Consider the following 24,085-nt stretch of genomic DNA (forward strand, 5'->3'; position numbering starts at 1 on the left):
ATAGGAAACTTTCTGTCCCTTGGCTTGAACAGCAAGGGAAATATATTGGCTTGAAAATCAAGCAAATTGACTTTTACCACGTTATTCTCCCCAAACGGGATATTTTTTTCTTTTTTCTTTCTTTTCCAGAGATAGCTTGGCACTGGAACATCGTAGAGGGTTGTTCAATAGCTCATTTTAAAGTAAATTAATTGGGTTAAAAACCTTTTGTAACTAAAATAAATTATTTCTAAAAGAGAATAAATTTTTCCACCAAAAACTGCATTTTCGATGTCTTTTCACACTCCAGTCTTTCAAACATTATACCAGCAGTAAGATTTGAACCCACGCCTCCGAAGAGACTGGTGGCTAACACCAGTGCCTTGGACCACTCGGCCAGGCTGCCTCTCATAAATAAATATATATGTGAATTTGGGTTGCAGCAGTAGCTAGCAACCTAGTAAGAGATGATCAGTCCAATGCTAAGAAATATAACAAAACTCCTAAAAATAGAGTCAGATCAAAACAAAAGTACATCATTAGAATTACCTTGTCTGAAACCCTACTAGATAAATAATGAATGTCATCATAGTTTTATATTAGAGCTATGACGTGAATAGAAAAACATGAAATTATATTGTTGTTTCTGAAGACGTCATGAAATAATATCATTGCTCTATGACGTCAACAAAATCATTACGCTGTGACGTCATAATTACTACTTAAGAACTACAAAGATGAAAATGTTCTCATTCATAATTACATAATGGTTTCAATCAAGCAAGTCGCACGCAAGTTGAAAAAACAGTACTACACAAACAACAGAGATAGTATCTTGAAAAGAGAAAAGCAAAAATATTCAACCGACCAGGCGCATCGAGAAGTAAAAATTGAGAGAGCAAAACAAAACAGCAAGATGTGTTATCACAATGATGAAGATTATAGACATGCAAAAATTGAGACAGCCAAACAAAAGATCAAGGAGAGTTATCACAATGATGAAGATTACCGCATCAAATATAAGAAAAACCAAAAGCAAAGGTATTCAACCGTCCAGGTGTATCGAGAAGCAAAAATTGAGACAGCCAAACAAAAGATCAAGGAGCGTTACTGGGGTGACAAAATCTATAATAAAAAAATTAAATTCTCTGCGAGGTTGTACCGAAGAACGCATAAGGACAGAGGGAAAAATTACATTCAGAAATACAAGAAGATGTCAAAAATGCAGGCTGATCTTTGTAAATTGAGAAACATTTTACGCATGTTTTATCGGAATCAAGAAGAGTATTCAAAATTACAGATTAAAATTCTCTTTGAAAGAGCGGATGCTGTTGAAAAGTCGGCTAGAAATTCTTTGGCAAAGCTTCATAGTAATATCCAAAAGAAATGTTGTCAGTTTAACGAAAAGCTTCCAAGGTATGGATTGGCAACTGTGGAACAGTTTATAGATGCAATGGAAAATGTTCGACAACACAGTGAATATACGGAGGCGTACTTCTTAGAAAATTCGTATATTAATTTTTGAAGGAGCAATTGCAGTTTATGTAGATGCAATAAAAATATATATACAAGCATACCTATCAACAGCGAAGGAAAAGCAATGTTTTTCAATTATGGCGAAAACGAGCCTGTTAGGGTTATTAGTAAATGTGTTTGTAAGACTAATGATTTAGAACAAATTCCTGGAACACCGACTCAAGAAAAAAGCATTTCTAACTGTGTTTTAAACAGTTCGTTTAGTTCTACTGAATATTTGGCAAAAAATTCTCTGTGTAGTAGAACAAACTGTCCTGAAAAGTACGAGACAACTATTGAAAAATGCTCTAGAACTAGATCTGACAAGGAAATTATGATGGCTGAAGTCACCTATAACAATCCGAGTAAACATTCAAAACCAAAAATTGGGCAGCAGGTTACTTGGCAATGTCACCCTGATATCTGCAAGCTCTATCCGATGGATATTGAATTATGTCAAATTCTTTTTGATATCCTTGAAAATAATATAGCATTAAAATTTACAGTAAAGAACGATCTCTCGTTCATAGTAACTGATGTATGGTGGTTCCAGAGGTAGTTACTCGAGGTTCGTCTCTTACTATCTCAAAGAAAAAAAAGCCGTTGGCTTTTTCCTGTTTGTAGTGATATAGCATAAAATTAAATACAGGACCGATATAGTTCTTCATAATCCGTGTTGTACAGTAAAGAACGATCTCTCTCCCATAGTAACTGATATGTTACATTAAAAGACGATCATTGGAATAAAAATTATCCGGGTTGCAGCGGTAGCTAGCAACCTAGTAAGAGACGATCACGTCCAATGTTAAGAAATATAAAAATCCATAGTTCCTAAAAAAAGGAGTCAGAACAAAACAAAAAGTACACCATTAGAACCGCCTTGTCCGAAACCCCTGTATAGGAAACTTTCTGTCACTTGGTTTGAACAGCAAGGGAAATATATTGGCTTGAAAATCAAGAAAAGTGCCAGCTAATACAACATTCTGCTTAAACAGGATATTTTTTTTCTTTCTTGCTTTCCAAAGATAGCTTGGCACCGGAACATCGTAGAGAGTTGTTCAATTGCTCATTTTAAAGGAAATTAATTGGGTTAAAAACTTTTGTAACTAAAGTAAATTATTTCTAAGAGAGAATAAATTTTTCGATTAAAAACTGCATTTTTGATGTCTTTTCACACTGCAGTCTTTTCAAAGATATTTGTATAATAAAGAACGACCTCTTGCCTATACTAAATTTTATAGGCCATTATGAAAAGAACTTGTTCTGAAATGCCTTTGAAAAGTATTGCATATTGGCGCATTCAAAAGAACCAAAAAGCTGTAAAGTAAAGTTGTGGGTGAAAAGGATGGATGCTTCAACTTGTAAAATGGGTTTAGGAGGGACATTAAGAAAGGAACTTGGTCTGAAATGCCTTTTGAAAAGTATTTGTTGGTGTTGAGGTATCCAAAAAGCTGTAAAGTAAAGTTGTGAGTGAAAAGGATGGCTACTTCAAGTTGGAAAATGGGTTTAGAAGTGACATTAAGAAAAGAAGTTGCTCTGAAATGCCTTTTGAAAGGTATTGCTTGGTGTTGGAGCATTCAAAAAGCTGTAAAGTAAAGTTGTGGGTGAAAAGGATGGATGCTTCAACTTGTGAAATGGGTTTCGTAGGGACAATCTGAAAGGAACTTGCTCTTAAATGTCTTTTGAAAAGTATTGCTTGGTGTTGAGGTATACAAAAAGCTTTAAAGTAAAGTTGTTGTTGAAACTGGTGGGTACTTCAAGTTTAAAAATGGGTTTAGAAGGGACATTAAGAAAAGATGTTGCTCTGAAATGCCTTTTGAAAGGTATTTCTTGGTGTTGAGTTATCTAAAAAGCTGTAAAGTAAAGTTGTGGGTGAAAAAGATGGATGCTTCAACTTGTAAAATGGGTTTAGGATGGACATTAAGAAAAGAACTTGCTCTGAAATGCCCTTTGAAAAGTATTGCTTGGTGGTAAGGTCTCCAAAAAGCTGTAAAGTAAAGTTGTGTGTGAAAAGGATTGGGACTTCAAGTTGGAAAATGGGTTTAAAAGTGACATTAAGAAAAGAAGTTGCTCTGAAATGCCTTTTGAAAGGTATTTCTTGGTGTTGAGGTATCCAAAAAGCTGTAAAGTAAACAAAGTTTTCTACTCTAAAGCTGATAAAAACCATAAAAACAGGTTGCTTGAAATGAAAGCATGGGATAAAGTCTCATAAGAAGTTGGAGTTGAAGGTAAGATTAATAGGCTAATTTAGAGGGTTTGGCCTAATTAAAAAAAAATATAGACTAGTTTATTAGTTTTGTACAGTATAGCCCAGGTTCTGCAAAAAAAGGCCTTTATTGGACATAGCAGCTAAATATATAGACTTGCATGGGACAGGCTACTCTGGTAGTCAGTCACACCTTTGAGTAGGCTAGTCAACCCTAGGCTATCTAAAAAAGTTGAATAAATATGCTATGTTTTTTTTTATAATAGAGAACGACCTCTTGTCTACACTAATACGGGTTGCTGTGAAGATTGATACAAGTTTTAAGAAGTGTTAATTAAATAATTTTACGAAAATGTATAAAATGAAAATGTACATAATATTATTAATTATACATTATATTAATTATGGTGAATCCTTTAATTTTACTTTATCTGAGAATATAGAGTTATAATCAGGATTCACTTGTTACTGTAGAGCGACTCGAACTTCTATCTTCGTTGTCAAGAAGAGAGCTCACTAGCCAATGCGCTACAGCAACTGATAGTAAACAAGTAATTATAGGGTTGATGATGTGTCTAGAAATTCCTCACGCAGTCAGATCGGCAGGTTTCCTAAATTTAATACAAAAAATTATAATAAAGAACGACTTTTTGCCTATACTAAATTTTAGTTAATTTAGGTTAGGGTAATTAGGTTAGTTAAAAAAGGTTAGTAATTCCACAGATAGCTTGGCACTGGAACATCGTAGAGAGTTGTTTAATGGCTCATTTTAAAGAAAATTAATGGGGTTAAATTTACATTAAAAGACGATCACTGAAATAACAAACCATTCCATACATTGGACTTAGTTAGCTACTTGATTGTTTGAGTTTCGTCTCTTACTATTTAAAAGAAGAAAAAGCCGTAGGCTTTTTCCTGTTTGTATTTATAGTTAAAAAACGAACTCAAGTCAAAAGAAACTGAACACTGTGGTTCATTCATATTATCTTCATTATTTTAGCTAGAATGTAATCCGGGTTGCAGCGGTAGCTAGCAACCTAGTAAGAGACGATCACGTCCAATGTTAAGAAATATAAAAACCCATAACTCCTAAAAAAAGAGTCAAATCAAAACAAAAAGTACACCATTAGTATCGCCTTGTCCAAAATTCCTATAAGGGAAACTTAACGCCCTTTGGCTTGAATAACAAAGAATATATATTGGCTTGAAAATCAAGAAAATTGACTTTTACCACGTTATTCTCCACAAAGGGGATATTTTTTTCTTTCTTCTTCTTTTCCACAGATAGCTTGGCACTGGAACATCGTAGAGAGTTGTTCAATGGCTCATTTTAAAGGAAATTAATTGGGTTAAAAACCTTTTGTACTTAAAACAATGTATTTTTAAAATAGAATCAGTTTTTTACGAAAAATCACATATTTCATATTAAAGATTGATCAATGACGTCATAATCGTATACCAGTGGTAGGATTTGAACCCACATTTTTACAAATTCCCATCAGTATCATGGCTGTTTACATTAAAAGACGATCATTGGAATAACATACCACTGCATACATTGGACTTAGTTAGCTACTTGATTGCTTGAGGCTAGTCTCTTACTATTTCAAAGAAGAAAAAGCCGTAGGTTTTTTCCTGTTTGTAATAATATAGCATGAAATTACATTAAAGGACCATCATTTGAATATCCGGGTTGCAGCGGTAGCTAGCAACCTAGTAAGAGACGATCACCTCCAATGTTAATCCGGGTTGCAGCGATAGCTAGCAACCTAGTAAGAGACGATCACGTCCAATGTTAAGAAATATAAAAACCCATAGTTCCTAACAAAGGAGTCAGATCAAAACAAAAAGTACACCATTAGAACCGCCTTGTCCGAAACCCCTGTATAGGAAACTTTCTGTCCCTTGGCTTGAACAGCAAGGGAAATATATTGGCTTGATATAATAAAGAACGACCTCTTGCCTATACTAAATTTTATACGCCACTTAATTATGGTATAGGTTATATAATAAAAAACGATCTCGTGCCTATATTAATTTATATTAAAGTTATTATATTTGGCTAGGATTACAGTAAAGAACGATCTCTCTCTCATACTAACTGATATATGGTGGTTTCAGGTGTAGTTGCATCCGGGTTGCAGCGGTAGCTAGCAACCTAGTAAGAGACGATCACGTCCAATGTTAAGAAATATAAAAACCCATAGTTCCTAAAAAAGGAGTCAGATCAAAACAAAAAGTACACCAGTAGAACCGCCTTGTCCGAAACCCCTGTATAGTAAACTTTCTGTCCCTTGGCTTGAACAGCAAGGGAAATATATTGGCTTGAAAATCAAGAAAAGTGGCAGCTACTACAACATTCTGCCTAAACGGGATATTTTTTTCTCTTTTTTTCTTTTTTCTTTTGTATCCAGAGATAGCTTGGCACTGGAACATCGTAGAGAGTTGTTCAATGGCTCATTTTAAAGGAAATTAATTGGGTTAAAATCTATAGTAACTAAAATAAATTATTTCTAAAAGAGAATAAATTTTTCCACCAAAAACTGCATTTTTGATGTCTTTTTACACTGCAGTCTTTCAAACATAATCGCATACCAGCGGTAAGATTTGAACCCAAGCCTCCGAAGAGACTGGTGGCTAACACCAGTGCCTTGGACCACTCGGCCAGGCTGCCTCTCATAAATAAATATATGTGAATCTGGGTTGCAGCAGTAGCTAGCAACCTAGCAAGAGACGATCAGTCCAATTCTAAGAAATATTTATAATAAAGAACGAACTCTTGCCTATACTAAATTTCATAAGCCACATAATTATAGTATAGGTTAGTAATTCAACAGATATCTTCGCACTGGAACATTGTAGAGAGTTGTGCAATGGTTCATTTTAAAGTAAATTAATGGGGTTAAAAACTTTCTTACAGTAAAGAACGATCTCTCCCATACTAACTGATATATGGTGGTTCCAGGTTTAGTTAAATAAAGGACGAATGTAGCTCATCATAAATGGCATTTTCAATTATCCGGGTTGCAGCGGTAGCTAGTAACCTAGCCTGGGTTGCAGCGGTATTACAATAAAGAACGACCTCTTGCCTATACTAAATTTTATACGCCAGTTATCCGGGTTGCAGCGGTAGCTAGCAACCTAGTAAGAGACGATCACCTCCAATGTTAAGAAATATAAAACCCCCCAACTCCTAAAAAAAGAGTCAGATCAAAACAAAAAGTACACCATTAGAACCGCCTTGTCCGAATCCTCTATAAAAGAAACTTACCACCATTTGGCTTGAATAACAAAGAAAATATATTGGCTTGAAAATCAAGAAAATAGACTTTTACCACGTTATTCTCCAAAAACGGGATATTTTTTTCTTTTTTCTTTTCCACAGATAGCTTGGCACGGGAACATCGTAGAGGGTTGTTCAATAGCTCATTTTAAAGGAAATTAATTGGGTTATTACATAAAGGACGAATATAGCTCATCATAAATGGTGTTTGTTTACATTAAAAGACGATCACTGAAATAACAAACCATTCCATACATTGGACTTAGTTAGCTACTTGATTGTTTGAGTTTCGTCTCTTACTATTTAAAAGAAGAAAAAGCCGTAGGCTTTTTCCTGTTTGTATTTATAGTTAAAAAACGAACTCAAGTCCAAAGAAACTGAACACTGTGGTTCATTCATATTATCTTAATTATTTTAGCTAGAATGTAAATAAACAAGTTTCTTTTTTAAATTTTAAATTGAAAAGATAGTGCTTTTAATTCAACATATTATTTACATTAAAAGACGATCACTGAAATAACAAACCATTCCATACATTGGACTTTGTTAGCTACTTGATTGTTTGAGTTTCGTCTCTTACTATTTAAAAGAAGAAAAAGCCGTAGGCTTTTTCCTGTTTGTATTTATAGTTAAAAAAGAACTCAAGTCCAAGGAAACTGAACCCTGTGGTTCATTCATATTATCTTCACTATTTTAGCTAGAATGTAAATAAACAAGTTTCTTTTTTATTTACAATAAAGAACGACCTCTTGCCTATACTAATTACAGTAGAGATACAGTAAAGAACGATCTCTCTCCCATACTAACTGATATATGGTGGTTCCAGGTGTAGTTACATAAAGGACGAATATAGCTCATCAAAAATTTATAATAAAGAACGAGCTCATGATTATACTAAATTTTATACGCCACTTAATTATAGTACAGGTTAGTAATTCAACAGATAGCTTGGCACTGGAACATCGTAGATAGTTGTTCAATGGCTCATTTTAAAGTTACATCACGTCGCTAATTAAGTCATATATGGTTATTAGTACACAATAGGTTTTAGATATTTTATAATAAGGAACGAACTCTTGCCTATAATAGATCAGATCCTAAAATTAATTATAGATAATTATATGTTTTTTTTGTTAGATTAATTAAAAATTGTAAGAAAACGACCCCGGCTGGATTTGAACCACCATCCTCTCGGTTAACGGCCGATTGCGCTAGCTACTTGGACTATGACGTCATTATTTAAAGTTGTAAAATTAACAATATGATACATAACTGATATGATACATAATGATACGAAAAAGCCTTAGTCTTTTTTAATAATATATTAATAATGACGGTATTTCTAATGACCATATCAGAATTTACACAAAGAATTGTAAGGAATGAACTATAGACCATAAAATACATCTGTCAAACAGTTCATGGCTTAAAACTGTATAGTAAGAGCAACCCGGCTCAATAGTGACCAAAACTCTAAAAAGGAATTTTGATACAAAGAGATAAAAGAGCCCATGGAACGAAATGTAGCCCATGGTAACTGAAGTATTAAAAGGAATCATTATATGGAGGATGATGCAACACATACTAATCTTTAGATAAGATAGTATAGCATAAATTAATTTTAATTATCCAGGTTGCAGCGGTAGCTAGCAACCTAGTAAGAGACGATCACGTCCAATGTTAAGAAATATAAAAACCCATAGCTCCTGAAAAAGGAGGCAGATCAAAGCAAAAAGTACACAAATAGAACCGTTTTGTTCGAAACCCCAGAATAGGAAACTTTCTGTCATTTCGCTTGAACAGCAAGGGAAATATATTGGCTTGAAAATCAAGAAAATTGACTTTAACCACGTTATTCTCCACAAACGGCATATTTTTTTCCACAGATAGCTTGGCACTGGAACATCGTAGAGAGTTATTCAATACCTCATTTTAAAGGAAATTAATTCGGTTAAATATCTTTTGTAACTAAAATAAATTATTTCCAAGACAGAATAAATTTTTTCACTAAAAACTGCATTTTGATGTCTTTCCATACTGCAGTCTTTTCAAAGATATTTGATTTTTGTACATAAATCATAATCGTATACCAGCGGTAAGATTTGAAACCATATATCCTGGTTGCAGCGGTAGCTAGCAACCTAGTAAGAGATGATCACGTCCAATAATAAGAAATATAAAAACCCAAAGTTCCTAACAGAGGAGTCAGATCAAAACCAAAAGTACACCATTAGAACCGCCTTGTCCGAAACCCCTGTATAGGAAACTTTCTGTCCCTTGGCTTGAACAGCAAGGGAAATATATTGGCTTGAAAATCAAGAAAAGTGGCAGCAACTACAACATTCTGCCTAAACGGGATATTTTTTTCTTTTTTTTCTTTTTTCTTTCTTTTCCACAGATAGCTTGGCACTGGAATATCGTAGAGAGTTGTTCAATAGCTCATTTTAAAGGAAATTAGATGGGTTAAAAATCTATAGTAACTGAAATAAATTATTTCTAAAAGACAATAAATTTTTCCACCAAAAACTGCATTTTTGATGTCTTTTCACACTGCAGTATTTCAAACATAATCGTATACCAGCGGTAAGATTTTACAGTAAAGAACGATCGCTCAAGCATAGTAACTGATATATGGTGGTTACAGGGGTAGTTACTTGTGGTTCGTCTCTTACTATTTCAAAGAAGAAAAAGCCGTAGGCTTTTTCCTGTTTGTAATGATATAGCATAAAACGAATTCCAAGTTGTAAATGACGTCATCCTGGTTGTTATAGTAAAGAACGAACTCTTACCCCTAGTTACCTACTATGTCATGTCAAATTAGCTAATTCATTTCATCTAATTTTGTTTAAAAATAATTCCCACACCAGGATTCGAACCCAAGACAATTAATTGAAAGCCAACTACCCTAAACCACTAAACCAAATGAGATATATATAGAAAGCTAATTAATTGTTTTATGATCTCTTTTAGCATAAATTTCATCAGATATAGCTGAAACCTAGTAAAGAACAACCACGGCACATAGTAACTATTTCCGGGTTGCAGCGGTAGCTCGCAACCTAGTAAGAGACGATCACGTCCAATGTTAAGAAATATAAAAACCCCTAACTCCTAAAAAAAGAGTCAGATCAGAACAAAAATTACACCATTAGAACCGCCTTGTCCAAAACCCCTATAAAGGAAACTTACCGCTCTTTGGCTTGAATAACAAAGAAAATATATTGACTTGAAAATAAAGAAAATTGAGTTTAACCACGTTATCCGGGTTGCAGCGGTAGCTAGCAACCTAGTAAGAGACGATCACGTCCAATGTTAAGAAATATAAAAACCCATAGTTCCTAACAAAGGAGTCAGATCAAAACAAAAAGTAGACCATTAGAACCGCCTTGTCCGAAACCCCTGTATAGGAAACTTTCTGTCCCTTGGCTTGAACAGCAAGGGAAATATATTGGCTTGAAAATCAAGAAAACTGACTTTAACCACGTTATTCTCCCCAACCGGGATTTTTTTTTCTTTTTTCTTTTTTCTTTTTTTTTCTTCTTTTCCACATATAGCTTGGCACTGGAACATCGTAGAGGGTTGTTCAATGGCTCATTTTAAAGGAAATCAATTGGGTTAAAAATCTATAGTAAATAAAATAAATTATTTATAAAAGAGAATAAATTTTTCCACCAAAAACTGCATTTTTGATGTCTTTTCACACTGCAGTCTTTCAAACATAATCGTATACCAGCGGTAAGATTTGAACCCACGCCTCCGAAGAGACTGGTGGCTAACACCAGTGTCTTGGACCACTCGGCCAGGCTGCCTCTCATAAATAAATATATATGTGAATTTGGGTTGCAGCAGTAGCTAGCAACCTAGTAAGAGACAATCAGTCCCATGCTAAGAAATATAACAAAACTCCTAAAAATAGAGTAAGATCAAAACGAAAGTACATCATTGAAACTACTTTGTCTGAAACCCTACTAGATAAATAATGAATGTCGTCATAGCTTTATATTAGATTAGAGCTATGACGTGAATAGAAAAATCATTACGCCGTGACGTCATAATTACTACTTAAGAACAACAAAGATGTAAATTTTCTCAGTCTTGATTAGAATAATGGTTAGATCGAAGCAAGCTATACGCAATTTGAAAAAACAGTACTACACAAACAACAGAGATAGTATCTTGAAAAGAGAAAAGCAAAAATATTCAACCGACCAGGCGCATCGAGAAGTAAAAATTGAGAGAGCAAAACAAAGGTATTCAACCGACCAGGCGTATCGAGATTACATAAAGGATCGATGTGGTTCATTATAAATTATAAAAGGTTTAGAGCTTCTAATGTTCGAAGATTATAGAGTTAAAAATTTTCCAATCCGGGTTGCAGCGGTAGCTAGCAACCTAGTAAGAGACGATCACCTCCAATGTCAAGAAATATAAAACCCCCCAACTCCTAAAAAAAGAGTCAGATCAAAACAAAAAGTACACCATTAGAACCGCCTTGTCCGAATCCTCTATAAAGGAAACTTACCTCCCTTTGGCTTGAATAACAAAGAAAATATATTGGCTTGAAAATCAAGAAAATTGACTTTTACCACGTTATTCTCCACAAACGGGATATTTTTTTCTTTCCGCTTTTTCTTTCTGCTCAGCTAGCTGGGCACTGGAAAATCATAGAGAGCTGTATAATAGCTCATTTTAAAGGAAATTGCAACATCTAGTCACTTTTGTATTTAAAAATAAAATACTTTTTAAAGTAGAATCAATTTTGTCAAAAAAATTGCATTTTTGATGTATTTTCATACTGCAGTCTTTTCAAAGATATTTGAATTTTGAAGCAATAAAACAGTCCATGTAATGAACTCTATAGTAATAATAGCTACTTGTCTCAATAGTAACCGAAACTCCTGGAACCAAAATTTTCTTTTTTGGCTTAATCGCTAAAATTATTATGTAATTTTACATAAAGGATCGATATGTTTAAAGTAAAGAATGAATAGAAAAATATAATAAAGATCGAACTCTTCCCTATACTAACTTGCAGACGCAACTTCACTATAGTTAAGATTACAGTATTTACATTATACATCATTATAAATTATAAAAGGTTCAAATGTTCGAAGATTATAGAGTTTTCCCACACCGGGAATCGAACCCGAGCCTGTTAAGTGAAAGTTAACTATCCTAGCCGCTAGACCATATGGAACCATAAAGAAGTATGATTTAAGAGCCATATGCATATTATTATTTCACCATACTAATTATAATCCGGGTTGCAGCGGTAGCTAGCAACCTAGTAAGAGACGATCACCTCCAATGTCAAGAAATATAAAACCCCCCAACTCCTAAAAAAAGAGTCAGATCAAAACAAAAAGTACACCATTAGAACCGCCTTGTCCGAATACTCTATAAAGGAAACTTATCGCCCTTTGGCTTGAATAACAAAGAAAATATATTGGCTTGAAAATCAAGAAAATTGACTTTTACCACGTTATTCTCCACAAACGGGATATTTTTTTCTTTCCGCTTTTTTTTTCTGCTACAATAAAGAACGACACCTTGCCCATGTTAACTAAAGCATAAATAGGGATTATGTAATTTCCAATAGTTCATAATAAAGATCGAACTCTTCCCTATACTAACTAGCATACGCAAATTCACTATAGTTAAGATTACAGTATTTATATTATACATCATTATAAATTATAAAAGGTTCAAATGTGCGAAGATTATTGAGTTAAAAATTTTCCCACACCAAGAATCGAACCCGAGCCTCTTAAGTGAAAGTTAAATATCCTAGCCACTAGACCATATGGAACCATAAAGAAGTATGATTTAAGAGCCATATGCATATTATTATTTCACCATACCAATTATAATAAGGCCAAAACAATCCGGGTTGCAGCGGTAGCTAGCAACCTAGTAAGAGACGATCACGTCCAATGTTAAGAAATATAAAAACCCATAGCTCCTAAAAAAGGAGTCAGATCAAAACAAAAAGTACACCATTAGAACCGCCTTGTCCGAAACCCCTGTATAGGAAACTTTCTGTCCCTTGGCTTGAACAGCAAGGGAAATATATGGGCTTGAAAATCAAGAAAATTGACTTTAACCACGTTATTCTCCCCAAAAGGGATATTTTTTTCTTTTTTTTTTGTATCCAGAGATAGCTTGGCACTGGAACATCGTAGAGGGTTGTTCAATAGCTCATTTTAAAGGAAATTAATCGGGTTAAAAATCTATAGTAACTAAAATAAATTATTTCTAAAAGAGAATAAATTTTTCCAATAAAAACTGTATTTTTGATGCAGTGACGTCATAATTACTATATAAGATTCTCTTTTCTTTGTTTCCAGTATAATAAAGATCAAACTCTTCCCTATACTAACTTGCATACGCAACTTTACTATAGTTAAGATTACAGTATTTTTATAATTTTCTTTACATTAAAAGACGATCACTGAAATAACAAACCATTCCATACATTGGACTTAGTTAGCTACTTGATTGTTTGAGTTTCGTCTCTTACTATTTAAAAGAAGAAAAAGCCGTAGGCTTTTTCCTGTTTGTATTTATCCGGGTTGCAGCGGTAGCTAGCAACCTAGTAAGAGACGATCACGTCCAATGTTAAGAAATATAAAAACCCATAGCTCCTAAAAAGGAGTCAGATCAAAACAAAAAGTACACCATTAGAACCGCCTTGTCCGAAACCCCTGTATATGAAACTTTCTGTCCCATGGCTTGATCAGCAAGGGAAATATATTGGCTTGAAAATCAAGAAAATTGACTTTAACCACGTTATTCTCCCCAACAGGGATATTTTTTTCTTTTTTTTTTTTATCCAGAGATAGCTTGGCACTGGAACATCGTAGAGGGTTGTTCAATAGCTCATTTTGAAGGAAATTAATTGGGTTAAAAATCTATAGTAACTAAAATAAATTATTTCTAAAAGAGAATAAATTTTTCCAATAAAAACTGTATTTTTGATGCAGTGACGTCATAATTACTATATAAGATTCTCTTTTCTTTGTTTCCAGTATAATAAAGATCAAACTCTTCCCTATACTAACTTGCATATGAAACTTTACTATAGTTAAGATTACAGTATTTTTATAATTTTCTTTACATTAAAAGACGATCACTGAAATAACAAACCACTCCATACATTGGACTTAGTTAGCTACTTGATTGTTTGAGTTTCGTCTCTTACTATTTAAAAGAAGAAAAAGCCGTAGGCTTTTTCCTGTTTGTATTTATATCCGGGTTGCAGCGGTAGCTAGCAACCTAGTAAGAGACGATCACGTCCAATGTTAAGAAATATAAAAACCCATAGCTCCTAAAAAGGAGTCAGATCAAAACAAAAAGTACACCATTAGAACCGCCTTGTCCGAAACCCCTGTATAGGAAACTTTCTGTCCCTTGGCCTGATCAGCAAGGGAAATATATTGGCTTGAAAATCAAGAAAATTGACTTTAACCACTTTATTCTCCCCAAAAGGGATATTTTTTTCTTTTTTTTTTGTATCCAGAGATAGCTTGGCACTGGAACATCGTAGAGGGTTGTTCAATAGCTCATTTTAAAGGAAATTAATTGGGTTAAAAATCTATAGTAACTAAAATAAATTATTTCTAAAAGAGAATAAATTTTTCCAATAAAAACTGTATTTTTGATGCAGTGACGTCATAATTACTATATAAGATTCTCTTTTCTTTGTTTCCAGTATAATAAAGATCAAACTCTTCCCTATACTAACTTGCATATGCAACTTTACTATATTTAATATTACATTATTTTTATAATTTTCTTTAAATTAAAAGACGATCACTGAAATAACAAACCACTCCATACATTGGACTTAGTTAGCTACTTGATTGTTTGAGTTTCGTCTCTTACTATTTAAAAGAAGAAAAAGCCGTAGGCTTTTTCCTGTTTGTATTTATATCCGGGTTGCAGCGGTAGCTAGCAACCTAGTAAGAGACGATCACGTCCAATGTTAAGAAATATAAAAACCCATAGCTCCTAAAAAGGAGTCAGATCAAAACAAAAAGTACACCATTAGAACCGCCTTGTTCGAAACCCCTGTATAGGAAACTTTCTGTCCCTTGGCTTGAACAGCAAGGGAAATATATTGGCTTGAAAATCAAGAAAATTGACTTTAACCACGTTATTCTCCCCAAAAGGGATATTTTTTTCTTTTTTTGTATCCAGAGATAGCTTGGCACTGGAACATCGTAGAGGGTTGTTCAATAGCTCATTTTAAAGGAAATTAATTGGGTTAAAAATCTATAGTAACTAAAATAAATTATTTCTAAAAGAGAATAAATTTTTCCAATAAAAACTGTATTTTTGATGCAGTGACGTCATAATTACTATATAAGATTCTCTTTTCTTTGTTTCCAGTATAATAAAGATCAAACTCTTCCCTATACTAACTTGCACACGAAACTTTACTATAGTTAAGATTACATTATTTTTATAATTTTCTTTACATTAAAAGACGATCACTGAAATAACAAACCACTCCATACATTGGACTTAGTTAGCTACTTGATTGTTTGAGTTTCGTCTCTTACTATTTAAAAGAAGAAAAAGCCGTAGGCTTTTTCCTGTTTGTATTTATATCCGGGTTGCATATAATAAAGAACAACCTCTTGACTATACTAGCTTTTATACGCCACTTAATTATAGTGTAGGTTAGTAATTCAACAGGTAGCTTGGCACTGGAACATCGTAGAGAGTTTTTCAATGGCTCATTTTAAAGCAAATTAATGGGGTTAAAACCTTTTGTAATTAATATATAATACAGAACAACCTCTTGACTATACTAACTTTTATACGCCACTTATCCGGGTTGCAGCGGTAGCTAGCAACCTAGTAAGAGACGATCACGTCCAATGTTAAGAAATATAAAAACCCATAGTTCCTAACAAAGGAGTCAGATCAAAACAAAAAGTACACCATTAGAACCGCCTTGTCCGAAACCCCTGTATAGAAAACTTTCTTTCCCTTGGCTTGAACAGCAAGGGAAATATATTGGCTTGAAAATCAAGAAAATTGACTTTAACCACGTTATTCTCCCCAAACGGGATATTTTTTTCTTTTTCTTTTTTTTTTCTTTTCCACAGATAGCTTGGCACTGGAACATCGTAGAGGGTTGTTCAATAGCTCATTTTAAAGTAAATTAATTGGGTTAAAAACCTTTTGTAACTAAAATAAATTATTTCTAAAAGAGAATAAATTTTTCCACCAAAAACTGCATTTTCGATGTCTTTTCACACTCCAGTCTTTCAAACATAATCGTATACCTTATAATAAAGAACGATCTCTTGCCTATACTAAATTATATAGGCCACTTAACTATAGTATAGGTTAGTAAATTTTCCGGGTTGCAGCGGTAGCTAGCAACTTAGTAAGAGACGATCACGTCCAATGTTAAGAAATATAAAAACCCATAGTTCCTAACAGAGGAGTCAGATCAAATTAAAAAGTACACCATTAGAACCGCCTTGTCCGAAACCCCTGTAAAAGAAACTTTCTGTCCCTTGGCTTGAACAGCAAGGGAAATATATTGGCATGAAAATCAAGAAAATTGACTTTAACCACGTTATTCTCCCCAAACGGGATATTTTTTTCTTTTTTCTTTTTTCTTTTTCTTTTCCACAGATAGCTTGGCACTGGAACATCGTAGAGGGTTGTTCAATAGCTCATTTTAAAGGAAATTAATTGGGTTAAAAACCTTTTGTAACTAAAATAAATTATTTCTAAAAGAGAATAAATTTTTCCACCAAAAACTGCATTTTTGATGTCTTTTCACACTGCAGTCTTTCAAACATAATCGTATACCAGCGGTAAGATTTGAACCCACTCCTCCGAAGAGACTGGTGGCTAACACCAGTGTCTTGGACCACTCGGCCAGGCTGCCTCTCATAAATAAATATATATGTGAATTTGGGTTGCAGCAGTAGTTTACAGTAAAGAACGATCGCTCATGCATAGTAACTGATATATGGTGGTTCTAGGGGTAGTTACTTGTGGTTCGTCTCTTACTATTTCAAAAAAGAAAAAGCCGTAGACTTTTTCCTGTTTGTAATGATATAGCATAAAACGAATTCCAAGTTGCAACTGACGTCATCCTGTTTGTTATAGTAAAGAACGAATTCTTGCCCTTAGTTACCTACTATGTCTTGTCAAATTAGCTAATTAATTTCATCAAATGTTGTTTAAAAATAATTCCCGTACCGGGATTTGAACCCAACTATTGAAATTAGCTAATACATTAAAAGACGACAATTGTATACATTGGAATTAGTTAGCTACTTGATTGTTTGAGGTTCGTCTCTTACTATTTTTCGAAGAAGAAAAAGCCGTAGGATTTTTCCTATTTGTAATCAGTTTATTTTCCGGGTTGCAGCGGTAGCTAGAAACCTAGTAAAAGACGATCACGTCCCATAGTAAAAACTAAAGTTACAATAAAGAATGACATCTAGCCCATGTTAACTGAAACATAAATTGGGATTATGTAATTTCCATCAGTATCATGGCTGTAGAGATGGCTGAAACCTAGTAAAGAACAAACCATAACATTAAAGAACATTTCATGTTTAAGATTGATCATTGATGCCATAATCATAGTTTGTAGCCAGGTCGTCTCCTACTATTCCAATTAAGAAAAAGCCATAAACTTTTTCCTGTTTGTAATTTCACATCAAACATCCGGGTTGCAGAGGTAGCTAGCAACCTAGTATTGTGACACAAGGACAAGATGATCTCATGTACTAGTTATTAAAATCCCGGTTACAGCGGTATCTAGCAATCCGGGTTGCAGCGGTAGCTAGCAACCTAGTAAGAGACGATCACGTCCAATGTTAAGAAATATAAAAACCCCTAACTCCTAAAAAAAGAGTCAAATCAAAACAAAAAGTACACCATTATAACTGCCTTGTCCAAAACCCTACAAAGGAAACTGACCACCCTTTGGCTTGAATAACAAAGAAAATATATTGGCTTGAAAATCAAGAAAATTGACTTTAACCACTTTATTCTCCACAAACAGGATATTTTTTTCTTTCTCTTTTTTTCTTTCTTTTCCACAGATAGCTTGGCAATGGAATATCGTAGAGAGTTGTTCAATAGTCCGGGTTGCAGTGGTAGCTAGCAACCTAGTAAGAGACGATCACGTCCAATGTTAAGTCCAGTAAAAAACCCATAGTTCCTAAAAAAGGAGTCAGGTCAAAACAAATAGACTTAAATAAAATAAAATATTATTAGATAGTAGTAAGAGACGATCACGTCCCATTATTACATAAAAGAGAGAGTTTATTATAAATGGAGACTATGTAAGCTTCAGTGGATTTAGCTGAAACCTAGTAAATAACAAATTATGTTGAAGAATCATTACAGTATTTATATTATGATAAAGCAGAGGGTATGAGAAAAAAGTGCAAAACTTTGTAAACTGCAAAAATATTTAGGATGTTTTAGTAACAATTTCAGATACATTCCTAAGAAATTTTAAATGAGTTTTATGTTATCTTAACGTTTAAACAACTTGATACAACTTGAGATTTTCCTTAGAATAGTCGGTGAAAGAAGTAGTAATTTTTGAAAAGATGGCTGATAGCCAATATAGGCCACAATCTGAAAAGCTTACTCATATTGAAAACTTATGTGGACTGAATTTTCAGCAAAAGCCACATTTTCAGTTTTCAGCAAAGCCGACTTCCTGGAATTGTTTGTATGATTGGTCCTGCTTCTGCCAAAGTTGATCTTCTTGAAGAAATTATCGAAACTGGAATGAATATTGAGCGTCTATGTTTCTCTCACGGCTCATACGAATACCATGCAAACACAATTCGATGTATTCGTGAAGCTATATCTAAAGTAGAAAAGAGACTAAATATGACTGTTCCTATAGCCATAGCTCTAGATACTAAAGGTACGGAAAACAGGACTGGATTCTTGCAAGGAGGCGCATCAAAAGAAGTAAATTTGTGTAAAGGGGAGTTATCGAACTTACCGCCCATAAGGATTTTGCTGAGAAATTTTCCACTCAAGTCCTTTACGTTGATTATGGATGTATCGATAAGGTAGTAAAAGTTGGCTCCAAGGTTTAAATTGATGAAAGTCCCATATCTGTAGTTATCGAAGAAACAGGTTCTGACTTCCTTATCTGCAACATTGAAAATGACGAGAGCCTGGGAGCAGAAAAGGAGTTAACCTACCAAGAACTCCAGTAGAAGTGCAAGTCGTTTCTGAAAAAGACATGAAGGGTTGTCTTTCCAGAGTCGAACAGGGAACTGATATGGTTTTTTCCCAGCTTTACGAGAAATACTGAGGGTGTCAGAGAAATTAGAGTAGTTTTAGAAGGAAAGGGCAGGAATATTTTGTCATTTCCAAGATCGAAAACCAACAGGGCAAAGAGAACTAGATGAAATCACTGCGGAATTTGATGGCATTATGGCTGCACGTGGTGACCTTGACATCGAGATTCTCCCAGAAAAAGTATTCATCGCCCAAAAAGCCATGATTGCACGTTGTAACACTGCTGGATAGCCAGTTATTTGTGCCACTCAAATGCTTGAATCCGTGTTGAAGAAACTTCACCCTACTCTTGCTGAGGGCTCCGATTTCACCAATGGGATCCTTGATGGAGCCGATTGTGTCATCCTTTCTGGTGAACCTGCCAAAGATGACTAACTTCCTTAATGTTTCAGAACCGTGGCGAATATCTGCAGAGAAGCTGAAGCAGTTATGTGGCATAGACAAGTGTTTAGTGAATTAACTGCATTGGTGAGACTTCCAACGGAGACTACCCAAATTATCGCAATCGGTGCCGTCAAAGCTGCCTATAACTCCTTGGCAAAAGCTACAATAATTCGTACTACTACTGGCACGTCTGTCCATATGATTACTAGATATAGGTCAGTCTGTCCTGTTATTACAGTTACAAAAATCAATCAGGTTACTCGCCAGTCACTTGCGGAAAGACATCCTACCAATTCGATATTCTGCCGAATGCAATGCTGAAGGAATGAAAGATATTGATTCTAGGATTCAATTTGCCATCCAATTCGCTAAGATTCGTGGCTTTGTCAAACTAGACGACCTAGTCTTCATTGTTACTGGGTGGCACATGAAAGCTGGGTCTACCAACAATGTTAGGATTATAATGGTCAAACAAGAGGCAGACCAATTTAAGATTAAGACATTTTCTGGAAAATAAACAGAAAAAGGGATGATGATTTTTAAAGCTTTATTGAGGGCGTCAAACTCCCTAGTTTATATGTTTTAATTATAAATGTTATCACTGGATAGTTATATATTATCACTAGCCTGCTATAAGTGCTTTCTAAGCGTTTTTTTTTAAATAATAATCATTCCGGATCATTTTAAAATTATAGATGCAATGAACAGTTTATAGATGCAATGCAAAATGTTCGACAACACAGTGAATATACGGAGGCGTACTTTTTAGAAAATTCGTATATTAATTTTGGAAGGAGCAATTGCAGTTTATGTAGCAGCAATAAAAATATATATACAAGCCTACCTATCAACAGCGAAGGAAAAGCAATGTTTTTCAATTATGGCGAAAACGAGCCTGTTAGGGTTATTAGTAAATGTGTTTGTAAGACTAATGATTTAGAACAAATTCCTGGAACACCGACTCAAGAAAAAAGCATTTCTAACTGTTTTTTAAACAGTTCTTTTAGTTCTACTGAATATTTGGCAAAAAATTCTCTGTGTAGTAGAACAAACTGTCCTGAAAAGTACGAGACAACTATTGAAAAATGCTTTAAAACTAGATCTGACAACGAAATTATGATGGCTGAAGTCACCAATAACACTCTGAGTAAACATTCAAAACCAAAAATTGGGCAGCAGGTTACTTGGCAATGTCACCCTGATATCTGCAAGCTCTATCCGACGGATATTGATTATAATAAAGATCGAACTCTTCCCTATACTAACTTGCATACGCAACTTCACTATAGTTAAGATTACAGTATTTATATTATACATCATTATAAATTATAAAAGGTTCAAATGTTCGAAGATTATAGAGTTAAAAATTTTCCCACACCGGGAATCGAACCCGAGCCTGTTAAGTGAAAGTTAACTATCATAGCCACTAGACCATATGGAACCATAAAGAAGTATGATTTTAAGAGCCATATGCATATTATTACTTCACCATACCAATTATAATAAGGCCAAAACAAAATCGTCAACTTGCAACCTTACTTTTGACACATACAATAAAGACCGATCTATAGCCCGTAGTAATTGAAGATCCGGGTTGCACCGTATTATAATAGAAAAAAGGAACTCTAACTTGTATTCAATGTATTACATAAAGGGTTGCATCGGTAGCTAGCAATCTAGTAAGAGACGATCAAGCCCCATAGTAAAAACTAAAGTACCCATAATTCCTGAAAAAAGATTCATATCAAAATCCGGGTTGCAGCGGTAGCTAGCAACCTAGTAAGAGATCAAGTCCAATGTTAAGAAATAAAAAAAAACCATAGCTCCTAAAAAAGGAGTCAGATCAAAACAAAAATTACACCATTAGAACCGTCTTGTCCGAAACCCCTGTACAGGAAACTTTCTGTCCCTTGGCTTGAACAGCAAGGGAAATATATTGGCTTGAAAATCAAGAAAATTGACTTTAACCACGTTATTCTCCACAAATTACATAAGGGATCGATCCGGTTCATTACATGTGTTAGAGTAAAGAGCGCACTCGAGCCAAAAGGAACTCAATCCTGTGGTTCATCCATATTTATATTAAAAGACTATCACTAGAAGAACATCCGGGTTGCAGCGGTAGCTAGCAACCTAGTAAGAGACGACCACGCCCCAAAGTAAAAACTAATGTAACCCATAACTCCTGAAAAAAGATTCAGATCAAAACAAAAAGTACACTATTAGAACCATCTTGTCCAAAACTTCTATATAGCAAACTTACCGTCCTTTGGCTTGAATAACAAAGAAAATATATTGGCTTGAAAATCAAGAATATTTACTTTTACCACGACATTCTCCACAAACGAATTTTTTTTTCTTTCTGTTTTTTTTTTACTCCTCAGCTAGCAGGGCAATGAAAAATCATAGAGTGCTGTATAATCACTCATTTTAAAAGAAATTGCAACATATAGTCACTTTTGTAATTAAAAACAAAATATTTTTTAAGTACAATTAATTTTGTCAAATAAACTGCATTTTTGATGTATTTTCGTACTCCAGTGTTTTCAAAGATATTTGAATTTTTACATTAAAGAACGATTTTTAGCCCATAGTAACTGAAGCATTAGATGAAACCTTTATATAGAGGATGATATAACACATATTTATCTTTAGATAAGATGGTATAACACAGCTTAATTTTGATTATTTACCTTAATTAAGCTAAGAATTTTCATACCGGGAGTCAACCTCGGGTTGGCTGAATGAGAGTCAACTATCCTAACCACTAGACTATATAGCATTTAATAAAATATCTGATTAATGATGTTTATGTTAATCTGGGTTGCAGCGGTAGTACCATACAAGGATCAGACCTTAACTAAAGTTCTTCTATAAACTGAGTCGAACGCTTGCTCATAATCTATAAAATTGAGGTTTGAACGTGTTTGATGATCTGGGTTGCATCGGTAGTTAGCAACCTAGTGAGAGACGATCACGCCCAATGTTAAAAAATAAAATAACCGATAGCTCCTAAAAATAGACTCAGATCAAAACAAAAAGTACACCATTAGAGCCACCTTGTTCGAAACCCTTCTACAGAAAACTTGGTCTCCCTTGCCTTTAACAACAAGGTAAGTATTTTGGCTTGAGAATCAAGAAAAGTGGCAGCTACTGCAGCATTCTCCCTAAACGGCATCTTTTTTCTCTTGTTTCTTATCCACAGATAGCTTGGTAGTGGATCATCGTAAAGAGTTGTTCAATGGCTCATTTTAAAGAAAATTACTAGTTCTAGTGCCATCTGTATTTAAATTTTTTATTTATTTAAAATAGAATAAATTTTTCCACTAATTACATTAAAGAACGAACTTTTGTCCATAGTAACTGAAGTATTATAAGTTATCCGAGTTGCAGCGGTAGCTATCCAGGTTGCAGCGGTAGCTAGCAACCTAGTAAGAGACGATCACGTCCAATGTTAAGAAATATAAAAAACCCTAACTCCTAAAAAAAGAGTCAGATCAAAACAAAGAGTACATCATTAGAACCGCAATTTCCAAAACCCCTTTATAGTAAACTTCCTGTTATTTGGTTTGAGGATGACGCTCCCTCCACAGTCAATGCAAGGGTTGTAAGTGATTGTAGTTTTTATCATCGGGACGCAATCGTCCCTCACTATATTACCACCAAAACCCAGGTTTCACATTTAAAATCCTTACAACTTCCATTTCAAACAGTTTCATGCTGTTTCATTTTCCTTTCAGATTTCTATGCTTAAATTGCTTTTCAATACCCACTTTTAGATAAATAATTACCATAATTTTCCACTGTAATTGCAGCTTCAGGTGGTGGGCATTTTATCCCATCATACAGAGCTATAATATACAATTGTTTCAGCTTCATTGCATGAAATCCATTTTCTCCCTTTTTTGCCCGTACAACACCATGATCTCTTGAAAGGTAAAAATACTTCATTCCTCCCATCATAATACCATTCTCAGAAAACTCATCTGAATCATATTTTGATACAAACGCTTTCAATTCAGCTGCTATGGCAGAAAATTCCCTAGACTTTGCCCAAACTGACCCATCAACACCAATAATAGCAGCTTCCGAAACACCTTTTGATAGCAATTGACTTTTAATATGATCAATCCAAGAATTCATCTTAATAATTATTCAATTCAATAATATATTTTCACCCCATAAACTGACGTAACGAGTCACTAGAAGCAAAACGAAAAGCATACTAATTTAAAAATTTTTAGGTATTTTTCTGGTTTGAATTAGAAAATTAAAATTATTCCTCAGACATCATAAAAATTTTTGCAGTTTGCAGTTAAATAAAATCATTTTGTTTAAAATTTTTAGATATTATTTTAGTTTCAAATGACGAATTAGATTTTGTTTATGTTAAGTAGTTAGAAACT

General features: G+C 34.2%; 2 pseudogenes; one reads left to right on the plus strand and one right to left on the minus strand.

Annotated features, from left to right (window-relative positions):
• The first annotated feature begins 18,583 nt into the window (after positions 1 to 18,583).
• On the plus strand, positions 18,584 to 20,196 carry LOC148953191 (pyruvate kinase pseudogene; annotated as a pseudogene).
• Positions 20,197 to 23,441: 3,245 nt separating this feature from the next.
• On the minus strand, positions 23,442 to 23,822 carry LOC148953192 (profilin pseudogene; annotated as a pseudogene).
• Between the last annotated feature and the right edge of the window lie 263 nt (positions 23,823 to 24,085).

Source organism: Artemia sp. Qi Xiang Cuo, chromosome 4 (genome assembly GCF_049724085.1).
Source record: "Artemia sp. Qi Xiang Cuo chromosome 4, ASM4972408v1, whole genome shotgun sequence".
In the NCBI taxonomy this organism is placed as follows: Eukaryota; Metazoa; Arthropoda; class Branchiopoda; order Anostraca; family Artemiidae; genus Artemia; species Artemia sp. Qi Xiang Cuo.